At 45.8% G+C, this 17238-nt stretch overlaps 1 long non-coding RNA gene across 1 annotated transcript; it reads right to left on the bottom strand.

Moving 5' to 3' along the window:
• Positions 1–2417: 2417 nt before the first annotated feature.
• LOC135990564 (uncharacterized) lies at positions 2418–16317 on the bottom strand. Its single transcript, XR_010606434.1, has 3 exons — positions 16219–16317; positions 10535–10619; positions 2418–3672 (listed from the first exon to the last, which is right to left on the bottom strand). It is a non-coding gene; the product is annotated as an uncharacterized LOC135990564 (long non-coding RNA).
• Positions 16318–17238: the final 921 nt, after the last annotated feature.

Raw genomic sequence — 17238 nt, 5'->3', positions numbered from 1 at the left:
GACAGCTGTTAGCTAACCTGCGGTTATACCAGAAGTCAAATCCCTCTCAAAAACTCATGTATTTAATGGACATTTCCTTCAAAACATGGGGATTCCCCATTGTCATAAACTCTGTGAATCTCATTTTGGATTTCAGCATCACTTTCCACCTCAGTGATGCTGCTTGGCACTGGGTTGCTCAAGTTAGTTGGCTGAAAAAGCACTTAGCTGATTAGTTTGTGATTTACCTTCCTAGAGTGTCAACAGGTGTCCCTTCTTCTCCCTTATCTACCCACATGAATAGATGTCTCCCTTGTTAAAGATACACCTCTACAGAGAAGAATGTGTTGGTTTTTCTCCTCTTAGCCGAGACACTCCTCTTTTCATTTTCTCACCACATCCACCCCTTTTCTTTCTACACACCTTCTCCATTTTACAAGAAGTTCTGGCTTTCAGCAAGGTTTTGTAATCCTTCATGAGCCTTGGCTGATTTAACACAATTCACAGAGATGACTGAGAGACAGAGGAGAAGAAAATGTCCCGTAAGACAGCCTCTAGATGTTTCAGAAGCTGGTCTGAATACCCTGATGATACAGACATGGTCTAACATACCCCTGGGGCTCTGGAGTCCATCCTCTAGGAATCAGAAAGATCCCATGGGGCTATGTACCATGCAAAATGATGTATGTTGTGAAACACATACAGCCTACAACTGTTGCAGTCATTGGAGTTTACGAGGACTTCGAAGTTCGTGAGGACTCCTCTGGTGTTCTTACAGGAGGTTTTCCCCATCAAGATTCATCTCCAAGAGTCACTGCCTGAGGACCAATACCATGCCCCTACAAAAATCTCCAAAGCTCCCAGTCTCCAATACCCTGATTATCATTTTCTAGCCCATGATTTCCAAGTCGATGTGGGATCCGCTGAAGTACCACCTTGTGGTACTTGGATAACAGCGGCTAATTACACCAAAGGACTCGACGAATTTTACGGTGTGGCTCTGACTCCCTGTCACATCCACAGTCATTTTACTTTTATTTCAGGCAGTACAGAATAATCCTGCAGTCAATTACTCCCACTTTCAGCCTTTGTGCACTGCTAGGTATTTCAGACAGTATGAAAGACACTCTTAAAATATTCTGAATGACTGCTCCAGGCTGTTGCAAGCAAACACTTAACCCAATGCACGGAAAAAATATATATCTCTCTTTTCAGTGAAGAAGTCAGTGGGCTGCATCTGTGATGAGGCAGTATCTTATTTTGCAAAGTACTATGACTGGAGCAGCAGCTCAGGCTCGGTATCGAGTGGGCTCAGTATGATGGATTGTTGCTGCTGGAGCAATATTTACCAGCACTGCAGAGTTCAAGGCTAGACTAAATTGGTCAAGTGAGGCTCCTTTTTAATTTCACCAAAAGGAAAGGCAGAAAAAGGAGCCAGGAAAGGAATAAATAGCTCAAAGGTGTCCAGGACCAGAGTGGGAAGATACAGAATCCTGTAGCAATATCTCTAATAAAACCTTGATTTTTATTTTTCCAAGTTTTCAATTATTAAATGCGCTTAATATTATTTTTACTTCCTCTCTCAGTGAAGGCAAGAAGACACGCAAACCCTATATGGGACATGCAAGGAACAAATGCAGAGGCACAAATGCATTTTTTAGCACAAGATGTGGCTTTAGCTGCTTGGTTTAGTAACTACATTTCAGTCAAGCTGCTAAGAGCCAGTCGAGGTGGTGTGGCCATCACTGTATAACCCAACTAACCAGGACTGCCGTGAGCATGCCAGTCTTTTCTTTTGAAAGAAGGCAGAAAATTTCAGACACCTTTCAAACCGGATAGAAAATGTCTGCTTTGAAATGTCTCTTACCATCACTTAAGAGAAAATATAGAAATGTCAGCTCCACGAATGTGTGTGCAGACAACCTCTCGCACCATCAAAAAATTTCTGACTCCCACTCTGAGACACTATAAATAGCTGTGCGCACAATTAGCAGGTTTCAGGGCAATCTACAGAAAATCATAATCCACATAAAATCAATAGGATCAGCTTTCCCCGCTGTAACAGCAAAGGTCAGAGGGAGATCAAAGAGGCAGAAGATACGACCCATGGGACATGCTGTGGCAGCAGCTCTGCAGCCTGGCGATGCTCCAGGATCCCCCCGTTTCCCAGGACCATCCCAACGGCTGCAATGGGCTGTGGATGCAGAGCAACATCTCCCCAGCAGCACGCACCACCCCACTGCATGGCAACACGTGTTTCTTGGGTTGAAAATGCGTGGTATCAACTGTGGCTGAGGTCCAGCCCCCTAGCCATGTGTCTAATGCTTTACCCACGCTGGCAGTTTGACTGGAGCGAAGGCATTACGTACCTCTCCAGCTGGCCGCTGCCCTCAAGTTGGAATGACACAATCTGACACGGAGTTTTCTCTTTTCTCACCTTTGTAGCATCCCACCAGCAGAAGCAGCAGCATCCAGGACGTGGTGCCCACTGACAATCAGCACAGCCCATGGCGTACACGGTCAGTACATGTCCAGAGTGTCACTGTCTCAGAAATCTCTGCTGGCTAATGTGAGAAGTGTGTTTGAAAGACAATTAAGCATCATCCTCACTAGGACTTGCTGTTCCATATGGAAAACCGACTTTCACAAACCATTGTTTGCTTCACCTTTAAGACAGTTTGGGGACAAAAAGCATCAATGAACAGAGTATTTATATTTCAGAGAGAGCGAAGCTTGACCATCAGCTGACAAAGTGCAGACAAAGTTCTCCAAGAAACACACATCTTACCTTCCCTTATTTTCTGTTGTGTCATTCAACCAGAAACTGTAGCATTGCAGTACTCAAGAAAAATACCACAGGGGTGGTCGATGGCTTTGCAAGAGCAGTCCCGTGCTTTGCTGATGCCCAGTAAATTATCCCTGGCAGGTAGGGATACGATCTGCTGCATCTCATGGCTCAACACAAGGAGTTTCCTTCTGTAGTCATTCCAGCGATGAGCTATGTAGATTTGGCTCAGAAGAGCCTCAGGACTTCATGTGCTTTAAATTACCTTCACAGTACTTTCTCTCTTGCATCATTAGGTCATAAACTGGATGGTACAGGCAGCACATGATCTTCGTTTCTCACTGTTGAAGATCACAAAGCTAGATCTAATACCAACGGGCCCTCATGGGTGGCAGACACGCCTGCTCACAGCGTGTTAAGCAAAGCAAGTCTGGGCTTGCAGCTGGACCAGGCATTGGGGTAACACCAGAACACGTGTTGTCAGCCCGTGGGGTGAGGCAGCTTGTTCCCACAGGCCACGTTATTTCTGTTGCCTCGCTCAGATGTGCGGAGTGTGGCTTGCTCACTCTGCCATCACAGGCACTCGTGGTTCAGGGGGTTCAGCAGCATGGGAGAGACCAGTGGAGATCCTCTTCTGCCTCTTGAATCTCCGCTTGGCTAGGACAGGGAGATGGAGCCTCAAATCTTGGGCAGGAACGGAAGGGAAGCACTTATGCAGCTCATCAGTAGTCTCTCCAGCTTGCTAGCCAGTTTCAGGGTGTATGCTGGTGTGCTCCGGGATGGACCTTCTTCCCAATGTGCTTGGCATCAGGTGTGGAGGTGGAGGGAACGGGAGTGAGGATGCCTCTGGGATGAAGGAGGATGGAGTTCAGCCCACGCTCTGTTCAGAGTCCATCAGACACATCATTCTGTGTAAGAAAAAAGAAAAAAAGAAAAGTGTATTTTAAAAAAGATAAGTATTTCTGAAATGCCATTTCCTCCCCTCTAGGATGGTTGTGATGGGCCTGCCCACTGCATCAAGCAATTTAAACGGCTCATTGCGTTCGGGGCCGTGCAGGAACTCACCCTGCCAGTGCTTCCTTCCAGGCAGAATTTCCCTTTACAAATGTCACGGAGGAAATTGTTTCCCCGAGAGCTTTATCACTGATTTGACACGGAAAGCCTGGTGTGTGCTTTTGCAGGGGGGATGCTTGTCATTGGAAATGACTGTGGATCAGCTTGCAGAGGTGAAAGCTCAAAAGCAGGGAAAAAAAACCAAACAAACCCCACCTAGCAAACACATCAGTACTGGATAATTTGCAAGGCAGGTGATGATTCTTCAAGATCCTTTTTGCAGTCTTGCAAGCAGCAGATGAGTGAACTGGCAGACCCTGGGTTTTTACAGCCCCAGAGGCCAAAACACTTTGCAGCCACGCCACCTCCGAGCACTTTGAAGTCAGCTGCTGTTAGCGCAAAGCTGTTCTTGACCAAAGATCTGCATGGGTCCTGTTGATAATTGTGTGCTTTATTTTGGTAGGAATGCTCCAGTCACACCATATTCACCCTCCTCTTTCTAAACCTTTAATCTTCCCACCCTTTCAAAGAGGCCACTTTCCATCTAAGTATCTCCATCCCTTTCCAGCAAAAATATAAAAACCTAACAACTAATGAGCAATTTATGCATTAGAATGCTACAGTTGACTTTTCTTTACATCATAATTACTCATGACAAAAGGCATATTACCCATGTCCATTTTAAAGACATGTTATTATCTCTTTTTTCCTACTGCTTGGTGTGTTTTTTTAGATGAACAATACAAGCTCAGCCTCATTTCTGACCTTGACATGCATGTCTCAGTCAAGCTTTGCATGAGAGAAGTGACCCACAATCAGTGAGAGAAGATGCTTATTCCCTGACCAGAAGGAATTATCAGGAAAGACCTGAGCCTTTGGTACTTGGAATAAATTGTCAAGCAGAAAATTGAATGCAGAAAAGTGCATGGAGAGCATGGCTTTGTATGACAGCAACAACTTTCTTTTTCAGACAACAGTGAGGACCCTGCAGGTTTGGTTTTTTTTTTTTTTTTTTCATTGTTTTATGCATTTTTTCTGATATTATGATTGAACAAAGCATTGCTGAATGCTCTAAGAGCTGTTGCTTTCAGGAGCTGATGGGAGGCTCTGGTTGATTTCAGACCATTAGGAGGTGCACTGCTTTGTGATGGAAGGATAGGAAGTGGAAAATGAGGTTGCCTTGCTTGTTTTTTGGGTTGACTGGTTATGGGAAGTCAACGGCAAACTTCCAAACACTTGTGTTGCACGATGTGGTCTGTACTGTGAAAAGCAGCATTGCAAAGAACTAAGGTAATAACAGGAGAGACCAGAGGCAGGTGCTCCAAATCCTAGAGCAGATGTGCTCAAATGACCTTTCTGTGTTCCCTTACTTTGGCCATTCCATGTTTAAGCATGCTGGCAGAATGACAACGTGCCATGTTTAGATAACCCCTCCAAACCATAGAGAGAAGATGTCAGTTTAAAAACCACTGAAGTGACTTTAGAGCCAAAGTCTGGCATCCAAAAACTTTCTAAACAACCAACATTTGGGGACAGTTGACACAGCCAATATGGGTCAGTTCTTCCAGAGGTGAGAACTCATTGTAGTCTCATTGATGCCATTAGGAATATCTGGGTGAGATTAAATAGATATAATGGTCCCTGCTCACCAGTGTGTCCTCCTACAGATCCTGTGGCAGATCCTGCGGCAGATCCTGCATGGACGAGGTGTACCTGTGCAAAGAAGGACCTCTTCATCTTCACATCATAGCTCCTGGTGCCAGCGCTTCAGGTCTCTGCAGGTGTGGGCAGCCACCAGCGTGTCTGTTGATTCATGTGTTCAAGGTCACCCACACAGCTGCATGGACTCACAGAAACGTAGCAGGAGCCAAATTTTTGGGAAATGGCCCCACGCTTCAGCTTCTACCACAGACCCGCACCACGAGGAAGCCTCTCCAGACACTTAACAGATGTTTCACTGATGGAAAGCCATTGAGAGAAAGCAGAGAATCACACAGTCCTCTCTAAGGACCTCATCTGCAGGGGAAAATACAAAGAGCGAATGTTCTCCCTCATTAGGTTCCAGCACAAATTCCCCCCAGGTAGCTGCTCTAGTCTCAGATGAAATCCTATTCCTCACCCGTTCAGTGCCCCCTCCTCCTGCAGCACTTTCCTTAAACATACCCCAAAAGCCAGGCTGCAGCTGTAGAAGCCAGCTATATATTTGCCACAGACCAGGGAAAGCCATAGCTTCTGCAGTTAAGTCTGGTCCTGGTGCTCTACAGTCGTCTGGAGGTTTAAAGTAAATGATTATTTCCTTTCCAGCCTGAGGCAGAAACGTGTTAACATGCATAGCAGCGGGAATGTCTCTGATGGTCCCTTTCCAGCCTTGTTTTGAGAGCATCTGCAGGTAAGCAACTCGGTGTCTCTTTGCTGAGGGATGACAGAGTATTTCAGGTCATGACTGCAATTTATATATCAGAAAAAGAAGCAGAATTGTGCTCTGCATGTCTGGTCCTACGCTCTTGGATGCCAGACTGGAAATGTCCATGACAACACAAGAGAAACACAACAGCAAATATGTACATGCTCTGTTGAGTACTGCACAGAATAAGAAAACACAAAGCGAAAATGTGAAACTATGGTAGCACTTTTTACCCTGGAGAAGTACCTAGGGCATGTGTTGCAGTGGTAGACATACATGGCTATGCGATGCATTGGGGTAGCTTCACCAGCAGCTCAAGGGGCACCGTCTCTGGTCCTAAAATTCAGCAGGTGTTTTTCCACACAGAGCAACATGTGGCACGGGAAGCCAGAAACATTCTCCCATTAACCCTGAAGAAAGCATCCAGGTGGACAGCATGGCTCACGTAGGAACACCAGTCAGATACCTGGGGAAGCTCTTCTGCCATCCATCAGAGCTGGAGCGAGCAGCAGTGTTTGGGAACTCATTCACTGGCAACCGCAGAAGGGTGGGACCTGCCATAAACTTTGCCAGAACACATCTGGATTGATTCCTGCAGTCTCGTGATCTCCAGATTCCAGCCCTGGGCATGACCCACTGCAGCACTGCCTGTGTTTTCTTGCTCGACTCAGAGCCTAACAGGGCTTTCAGCGCTTCTTTCCTCCAACGAAGGAGAAATCAAGGGGCTTCTGACACTGGACTAGAGCAGCAACCTTGCAAAAGAGACAAGTCTGTGGCCATTTCTGGAGAAGGCAGAAACAAATTATCAGGTGGGATTTTTCAGCAGGATTTCTAGATTCAGTACCTTTGTGATTATGGTAAAGCTAATTCCACAAGATGTCAGGGAGAGGACTCTGGATAGACAACCCTTCCACCAGCCAATTTGTCCCCAGCATCACTGCAAAGGTGATGCTTAAACTCACCCGGGGCACCTGACATGATGAGCAAAGCTTGCTTTCGCATCCTTGCAAAATGAGCGTTGTGACCTAGGTGTCTCTCAGGGTTGGAGCAATGATTCAACAAGTCAAAGAGGGGCTGTGGAGCAGGAAAGAGGCAGGGAAGATGCACTGTCCCACCCGGGGCTGGCAGGCAAACTGGGAAAACCTGTGAGGAGAGCAGCGTGGAGGAACCCTGGGTTGCATCTTCAGCTTACGCACTGCAGTGGCACAAAGAGCTCGGCTTGCCGTGGCATGCCAGCATGCTGCTGACCCTGAGGGAAGAGGAGGCTTTAAACACAAGGTTAGCAGAGTCAGAGCTCAGGCTTGAGATGATAACAGATGGAAGACAAGCTGGGCTGTGAGAAACATTGCATGCAGCACAGCTGTACCCTTCCCTATCTATTAAAACAGGATGGCTTCAGTGGCCATCTCCGTAGTGAAGACAGTAAGATGAGGAGCTTGTATGTGTTACAGCCTGGGATGTGTTGTGCATTGACCAACAGCCTGAAGCAGCAGTGGGTCTGCTTGTATGCTGTATGGTAGAAACCAGAGCAGCACTGATGATATGTCTTAAAAAGCGATGCTTGGGAAGAAGGCATGAGGGAGCAGAAAAAGGAAAACACGACGAGATACAATGCCAGCCTAGAGATGAACGAGTTCTTTGCCTGCAGCAGCAGCTAGAGGGGCTGTGCACAGGGAAGCCAGCTGATCACCAAAACCCAGCAGTCCAGAAATGCCAAGATCTTCACAAGGGGCCACACCATGCATTGCCTCAACACACCTCCCTGCCTGCACACAGACAGATCGCATGTAATTACGCTGTCCATCTGCTACGTTCAGGAGCACCTTTACAGAGGTAGCGGGATGCCTCCATCTTTCCTGCCATAATTTCACTCTTCAGCTCCATACAGGAATTTTCCATAACCCCTTGATACTTAATGGGAGAGCTGTTCACCTCCAAGCTGTACAGACAGCAGACTGTAACCCCATCAGTTTGCAATGGCTTATTAAACCCAATGAGCCTTAAAAGAGACTGGGAATCACAGAATCACAGAACAACCACAGGAAGAAGCTGGTGAGAAAACAATTCTGTTGCTGCATTGTTTGGCTCAGTTTTTGAGGGAGGGCTCAATAGCTGGGTGGGAGACTGGGCAGATTTCCTACAATACTCCCTCCCTCTTTCCCTGGTAAACACAAGGGCAGAGCTTCTGCTGCAGGCTGCAGCCATGAAGGGTCCCCCTAGACAACCAGAGACTGCTGACTTGATTACAATTCTCTGCTCGTTCAGATCACTCTGGATTTCTCTATGGCAGGGAATCCACTGGATACATAACAGTTTCCAGAGACCCATAAAACATAGCTCATCACTGCAAGGTTATTGTCAGCCTGCTACCGGGAAGTCTGCTTTTCCACTGCAGATGCTCTCGAGTCTGCAAATCTAAAGAGTATGGGGACAACCGCTGTGGGGTTCAAATTCTGTTGTAAGGATTCAATGGGGAGAGAGGCTCTCCCAGTCTGTATTCTTCCCATTCATCAGCTCAGAAATGTGACCTCTTAAAGAAAAATTTGAAAACGTAATTGTTTCTAAAGGAAAAAAAGAAAAAAAATGGGGGGGGGGGGGGGGGCATGGAAGCAGGAGGGAGGGGCCACCCACAAACGAAAAACAAACAAAAAAATCCTAGATACATTTTTTACCATGAGCCATCATTTCAAAATGTGGGTGTTCAGCACCTGGCAGCCTGTTTTCTAAGGATATACAGCAGCACAAGGCAGTATTGGCTCCACAGCCACTTGAAGAGAAGCGTTAGGACCAGGGTGCTCTGAAAAAGGGATAAGAGAAAGGAGAAAATGACGAGGAAGAATGGCAGGGCGTCTAACACTTTGCATCTAATGCCTCCACATGGCTGCAAGTGCCGTGGCAATTTGGCCCTGATAACACGGATGAAGGGATGTTGCTAACATATTGCTTCCTTGTCAAATGTCTCACTGGTTTTGCAGCCAAGTCTCCTGCCAGCGAGGCCGCAGCAGTGCCTCTCCATTACTTTCATATGCAAAGAGGTTGTTAACTCAATTGCCAATAAAATTCTAGTGGGTGGAGAGAAGGACATCTGCCTGTCTAGTCCTGTGCTTGCCAACATGGTTCTTTTATTCCTCCAGAAGCCATGAGCTCCTACTCGAGCTGCTATTTTGACAAGCATTTCTGTTTTCTTGACACAATGGGCAAAGTGGGCACAGATCTTGCATGCCACTCTTAATATGTTTTCTGTGCCGTGATTTGCATCCTTTCTGGAGGACGCCTGGCACAGCGCTGCACAAAGCAGAACGAGCAGCTTGGACAGTGGGTTTAGTCTGACATGTAAATGTACCGCTTAATTATGTGCAATTGTGTTAGGAGAATGTGAAGAGGATGCTTTGCAGGCTGCGATGGCTACGAGGCTCTGACAAATTTGGGTTGGGGGCGTGGGGGGGGGGGAGGAGTGATGGAGGAAGGAAAGAAAAAGGATGGGGATAATATTGAAGCAAATGAGTTGTTGTCACGAACCGCACGAAATGGCGACGACCATTTGTGTTAATTACACAACTTTACTCTTGGCTGCTGCAGCCCTGAGGGTCCCAACTAACTAGGATGGTTCTCCAGGGCAAAGGAGACTTACAGGACATCTGTATAGTACAGTTGCAAAGCTGCCCTCAAGTCCCATCAGTAAAATCGCAATTGACAAAGAAGGCTACCAAATTATTAGAGGTGACAGCCTGGTCACCAGGAGTAGGTAGGTGGATTTGATCTCCTGGGGCTTGTGGCCAGACGACGTGATCTCATCCAGCCCTTTCCAGCCCTGCATTTTGGGTAGTCTCTGCTTTCACGGCTGAGGATGAGCCACTACCTTTGCAAGCACGTGATGTGGCGATATCTCCACGAGGAGGCCAAGCAGCCAGAGGAATTACTGCGGGAAAGGTTTAGGCACATCAGACTGTACAGATGGTCAGAGCCAGAACCGCTTGGGTTTCGCACAGGGCACAATCAGCTCTCCTCCATCCTCATATTCCCCGGGCACTCCCTGCGTGCCAGCCCTGCTGCCAAGCCTCATAAATTTCCCTCTCTGAGCACGGCTCGACGGAGGGGAGTTGGAAGACGGTCCAACTGCACGCTCCTACGGCTGCCCAAGGGCACAGCAGCCACTGCTGCTGCTCCGCCTTCACCCCAAAAACAAACCCTCCTCCTCTTCTCAGGATAACCACAGAGCTAAAGGACAGCTAATTTCATGCCTTATAAACCAGATTCACTTTAGCACAAAAAAAACCAACAAACCAAACCAAACCAACAGAGAACTTTCTTACCTCTCTGGGGAATGTCTTGAGACTCAAGCTGTTTTATTATCTGGGTTAGTTTGACATCTGAGAGGAGAAGATTGCAATCTGAAATCTGGAATGGAGAGGGGGTTAGTCAATGTCATTTCCTATGTTCATAAATAAATGACCAAGAAGAGATACATGTCACTCTGTTTTCAATTATTGGGCTGAAGGTTCATCTTTAGAACAAAAGATCAGGAATTTATTGTCTTATTAAATATCTGGAGGCTTTTAATAAGGTGCTGTGTTACTTTGGCCATCTTACCATTCTGTAATTTGATTATCCAGTCTTTCCAGTTCTTAATTGATAATTAATTTGAATAACATGCAAAGAATTGAATGATGGAAGAGAGAAAGAGAAACAGATGGTTGGTCTATGCAGTAAGAAAACATTCAACAGGGGAAAAAAAGTACTACATTTGGAGTATAACAATATACTTTGTTCATCTCTAGGAAGAGACAATGGCATATGTTGTGGCTCGTGTCTTCAAACTTCCGCACTGGCAGAAGAAAGGAAGGAAAAGATACTGAATCTGCAGCATAAAAAGGTGGATGGGAAAACATGGAAGGACTAGAGAGTTAGCAGACATGAAGTCTGGTACAGCCTTCAGTGGAAAAGAGGGAGCCAGGACCCATAATTTGTTGGAGGTCATATTAGTGTGGACGATCTTAAATTCAAGTTCTCCTTTAACACGCAAAACACTTGAAGATGGAGAGGTGTAAAGATGCAACATAAGGGGACTCTGATTTCATTTAAAATGTGGTTGTTTGGGAGAGATACGTGTACTTTATGTTCTAAGATGAATTCCTTGCCTCTGAGTACATTACAGAAAAGATCCAACTTCAGGAAAATGAGAACAGGGAAAACGGCACCAAAACGCCATAGCTTTTCTTACCAACCTTCAGCATCACTCCCTAAAATCTTACTGGCCCTCCCAGCCCCTTATTACCATCTTCAAAACTTCTACCAACCAACAGACGTTTGGGTAGAAAGTGGGTACTGGAGTTTCTGCAAGAGACACCAGCGCCTGCCAAGGCAGGTGCTCAGGAGCTGACCTCCGCTGTTCCCCGCCAGCATCCCGCTGGTTTTCTTCCTTCCACAGAGTAATGTTTCAGGCTTGCAATCAATCATGTGTTTTTCAAGCCATGGCCTCTGGCTGCAGCTCTCTTCCTTCTGCTGTTTCTGGCCAACACGCGGCTAAGCCTCCTACAACCATGAGTTTCATGAAAGCATCTTTTCCTGGAATCTACACCCACATTTTTCAGAAGGGATGTTACTTAGATGCGTTTGTTTCTCTTTCAAGGACAGTCTATACTTACAGAGACAGGAGAGAGTAATGACTGAAGGTAGTTCTGGCTCTGAGTCCACGAGGGTAAGAGGAACAAATAAGCTATGTATTTGCATCCATACACCCACAGATGTCAAAGTAGAGCAGCCCAAAGCACTCACATCACTTGAAAGACGAATCAGTAGCCTACAAACACATTTGTTTTGCTCCTTGGATGGTGCCACACTGTTTCCAGATCTGAAAGATACCTCTCTAGTGCAAAAGAGCGTGCAACGAAGGGCTCTGCAGTGGTGCACACCAAACCTGACCCAGGATGAGGTGACCTCCACCACTCCCTCCCTCAGTCCATCATCAATGAAAATGTCTCCGTATTTACAGCAAAGCCCCTTCAGTAAGACAGGGTCTGTCTTCTCCACTTTCTCCTTTCTCTAAATCATAATCGACTGACCTGTTCTCCACCACCCCCAGCGCCTTGCTAAGCATCCATCTTACATGCATCATCATTTTTGCATACACATCTCAGAGGCTTAAAAAACAGCCTTCAAGATGTTCAATCTAACTCTGTGCAGCCACTAGGACATTTTCAAGGACACTGACACTTCCCAGATGGCCAAAGATTTATGGGTTTGGACACGAGGACCAGTGCTGAAATGAACACAACACATATTGCTCTTGACTTTGAGATGCTGTTTGCTGTTTCTCACCTAACAAACCCCTTCTCTTTTGCCAAGACACTTGTAAAGCCCTGGATATCCATAATAATGGGGGTCACAGCTCGCTCTCTGCTCACCACACTCCTCAGTGCTGTACCTGGTAAGATGATGAATGGAAATAACCACAACAGCAGCTGTGACGTGACTACTCCTTACACAGTCTTCTTCCAGTGTTCCTAAGGAGACACAGTGCCCAAGGTCAAAGAACAAACACAATGCATTTTGGTAGGGCCTACAAAAATCATTCCTTCCGTTTCCTACAGTCTCCCAACCCCTCCAATGGAGTAAGGAGCCAAAAAATGTGATTAAAGAGACCCAGAACCCATCAGATGGAAATGGATCAAAACAGTTTTTAAATGGGTTAAATTTGCAGCCTGAACTACTTGGCAGAATCTCTGAAATCATTATTCTTTTATTCATAGCCGTAATAAATAATAATAAACCTAAATATCTCAATGGTCCCCACACCTCCTGCATTTCCCTAGCTGCAGATCTCAAATATGAATAATAATTACAGCTTATCAAATCAGCCCATGATTAGAGACAACAGAAAGACATTTCATATTGTTAACTTCCTTGCACGAGAGGAAAAAAAAAAAAAAAAAAAAAAAAATCAGGTCATAGGGGTATTAAAAATTTATATCATAGCATTTGACTTGACTCATCTCTTAAAAAGAAAAAAAACCCAGCATGTATTATGTATTTAGGCAATTCCTTTTAAACCCTTTCTCAAATGAGCACAAGATAGGCCAATAACTTGATAGATAGATGGCTCTATCAAGCTAGTGTGCATATTTTATATACACAGACACGTGCATACACTTAATGCACACTCACACCTATATATAAAACCGTATACATAGAGAGAAAGGTATAAATCTATTTATATCTCTTAGCTGGAAACAGATGCGGAGCTAACATTAAAAAAAAAACACCTCTACACAGATAGCATCTTATTTAAACCTGGCAGCTTTAGTAGAGTAACTTTTTTGCCAATTTTTTGTAGAGTCGCATCAACCTCAGCAAAGCTTGGCTCATTATCTGCCTTGTTCCTGTTTACTTTTGATGGTTGTGGTGGGTTTTTCTGGTTGCTTGGTTTTTGGTCTGGTTTTTTTTTGGTTGGTTCATTTTTTTTACCCTTTGGTCATTTTTCTGGCTTCCCTGGTCAAAAAATACCTTGACAGGGGAGAAAGTCCTTGATTCCCTCACAGCGGTTGAAGCCCAGGTGACGAATAAATCGAGTAAAACAAGAGGCTAAATTTTCGACTTGTCACTCAGGAGATCAGGAGAGGTTCACTGGTCCACTGGTGCCCAAGGCTGCCTTGATCTTGGTGCCTGCTGCTGTCAATGGAAGAAGATGCCTCCAAAACTCTCTGAATGTCTCCTGGTTGCTTAGAGCCTTGCTTAGAATTTACTTCAGCCTGTTATAACCATTATAAAAGACAAGTAGCATCCTCACGGTACTCAGAAAAATCCTTCTATGTGTTTCCATGTGACAGTCCATTTTTATGAGAGGCACAGTTGTGCGTCCAAGGGTGTCAGCACCACATCTTTCCAAAATGATGCTGGAAATCTCAGCAAGGCAAAGACCGCAGAGTGCTACAGCGAACACCTCTGTGTAAATGCCCTGGTGTCAGCCTGCTGTTTTCAGGAGAGGTCAGCATATTTACATAGATGCGTTAAAAGGATAGCCACCAAAAATCTCCCCTAAGCTGTTTTGAAAGCTTAAAAAAAAAAAAAGCCCAAAAAACAACCAACCCTTCAAATATATTTTTTTCAACATCTGCAGTCAATGAAAGGAGAGATGCAAATCTGCTGTCATTTGCATGCAAATTTTTTTACATCAAATCAGTGACAGAATGCACAATAAACACACTTTAAATTGAAATATTCCATGTTCACTTCCTCCTAGCCTTGCCTGCAGCTGGGATCCAATATTCATGCACAGCTCCACACAGGTGACCATCCTCCAGCAGCTCTGAAGCCAGGAAGAGTGTGAGGAAGATGGAATTACAGAGGCAAAGTAATTGCAACCAGCTCATGACTCAAAAAACCAGCTGTCATGAGAGAGTAAAGATTCTTCAGAAATAAATGGTGTTAAAAGAGTCTGTATCTGTCTTAAACCCTAAAGCATCTTTTATGATAACCGCCAACATTTTGATCACAGGGAAATATGATAATCGGTCACCCCGGAGTCCACACCATCAGGAATAATAATACCAAATATCTCTGTAAGGCTTTTTTGCTACAGGCTTTAAACAGCTCATTTGACGTACAACGACAATGCAAGGGAGGGCAGCGCCCAGAACGCCAGTGTGGAGATGGGCAAAGGATGTGCAGCGATGCCGAGGGGTTTGCTTGGCTCACGTGGGAAGCGCAGCAAAGCTGGGAACTGAGCTGTGCTCCCCCAGGCCTTACAGTCGCGCTTTTGTGTCCCATTGCCATCCCAGTTCCCGGTGCCATCCATCCCTATCTCCATCCCCAACCCCATCCCCATCCAGGAAACTTTCTGTTCTTTTCTGTAGGAGGCACAGCAGCCCATCCAGGCTCCTCGTGCCAAGTAACACTGATTTTAGGATACACACAGAACTACTTCAGAGCCCGTCGGCGGGGTTGAGCTCAGCCGCAGCTGCACATCAATCTCTTCATGCCATGACTAACCTCACCACCGCACCAGGCACATCCCGCTTTCCCTTTCAGAGCTATTCCCTGTAGCTGGCGCTTCACTTTTCCTACTGGTAGAAAGTGTTTCCTGATGCCTGACTAAAATCCTTCCTGCTGTAATTCAAACCTGCTCATTCTTGTCGTAGTTGGTCAGCTGAATATTTTTGCTGCCGATTGCAGCAGCTCCCAGCGAACCCCGCAGGTTTGCACCTCCATTGAGTTCAGCCCCTGGCATTCCCACATTCACTAGGAGGGCAAACTAAAGACTGGTGTGTGTATATATATATATATATATATATGTATATATATATACACACACACACACTTTTTTTTTTTTAAATAGCCTGAGGCCAGTCTGCTAGGCTTTGGATTGCGGGATGTTCCCGTGCATCGCTCCCCAATGCTGTGGGAGCAGGGTAGGTTCACCTGGGCTGGTCCTGGCCAGACGGCTGGTGGTGTGGGAGCGTTTAAAAGTCGCCTGGGTCTGTCTCTGCCATGCAACAGCTGCTCGCCCGCAGCACAGGCATGCCTTGCCATGACTCACAAGATATTAAAAGCCACATTTCTCCCCCGTCCCGTATTGCTCTACCTAAAGGTATAGATAAGCGCCCAGTGAGAACTGTAAAAGCACTTGGGCTGGTTAGTTAGATCCCACTGGAAGTTAAGCACCAAGTTCACCTGCCTGTTAGAAATTAAATGCCTTTTGAAATCCAGCCTCAGGCACTTCTGAACTCCTTAAGCAAGCTGGAAACCCCAAATCACCCAAGACAGAGGTCAGCAAAACAGAGCTGCATGCACCTTCCCGTCCTCATTTCTGCACATGGCAAAGCCTACGAGCCTGGGGAAGTAAGGAGGGCACACGCAGGAGAAATCCTAGTGAAATTCTGCACAAAAAGCCAATGTTATTGCCCACTTGTTGCACTACCGCAAACACACAAAAAACCAAACCCCAGCCACTATACAAAAAAAGCACCACACCACAGCCCTGAAAGGGTCCCAGATTTACCTTTTTCTTCTTTGTCTGCAAAACTTGCTGCAGAGCCCAAGAAGAAATGTCAAAGGTAGGGCAGGAAGGTATGATGGAGTGTTGACTGCCCAGAGTGGTGTTGGCATGCACACGCATGTGTGTGTGCTCTCCTTTGGCTTCCAGAGTTTGCATTTGCTATTCAAAGCCCATTTAAAATACAGGATTGTTGAGCTGCCTCTCCCCACCACCCTCCCTCCTCCCGAAAGAAATTTAAAACCCTATTTGAAACTGCCTTATCTGGTAGGTGACGGGATAATTGGAAATGCCTTGGTATAGCTGACACGTCCAAAGATGCACAGAGAAGCAGCAAGAACATCTCAGAGACACACACAAACTTAATAAATGTTAGGGACAAATCTAATAACCGCTTTGCCGTCTCAACAGCTCTTTAGCTGATATAAGTGACACTAACATTTTCCCAGTGTTTTTTAGCTGTTGCTTAACCCTGTGATAGCTCAGGCTCTGCAAGTGTCCATAAAACATTTCCTGAATCAGCAGAACATCTGCCCAAGGTCTCCTTGGCAAACCTTGTCAGCTTCCTCTGGAAAAGCCCAGATGTTGCTGGCTGTGGGTCAGCAAGCAAATATTTCCTCCCCGGCTTATATGCCCATGGGCAGGAAGAATGCTATTTGTGGCAGTCTCTCACCTTTTCTGTTAAAAATAAAGTTTGAAAGCAGTTCAGGACTTCCTGGCAAGTGATGGGAAGAGTGAGGGCACCAAGTATTTACAGAGAAGCAGGCAATGTAATTCTTGTGCTTCACTCTTTTTTCCATTTCCCCTCACATTTGGCGGTGTAGAGAGCCTTCAAGGTTCATATCTGGCATTGGGGTGCAGTGACCCCAGAGCAGAGGACCCCTGGCTTCAACCGTGGAGCACCAGGAGAGGTGCACTTATCAAAAAACACCCAGCAGAAAAACGCATAACTCAAAGCAGAACTAATGGCAGCACCTAGTGCAAAGCTGGAGAGATGTGGTCGCCCTCTGCCAGATTCAATGTCCA

Source organism: Caloenas nicobarica, chromosome 6 (assembly GCF_036013445.1).
Source record: "Caloenas nicobarica isolate bCalNic1 chromosome 6, bCalNic1.hap1, whole genome shotgun sequence".
NCBI lineage: Eukaryota > Metazoa > Chordata > Aves > Columbiformes > Columbidae > Caloenas > Caloenas nicobarica.
This window is presented reverse-complemented; position numbering and strand designations above follow the sequence as displayed.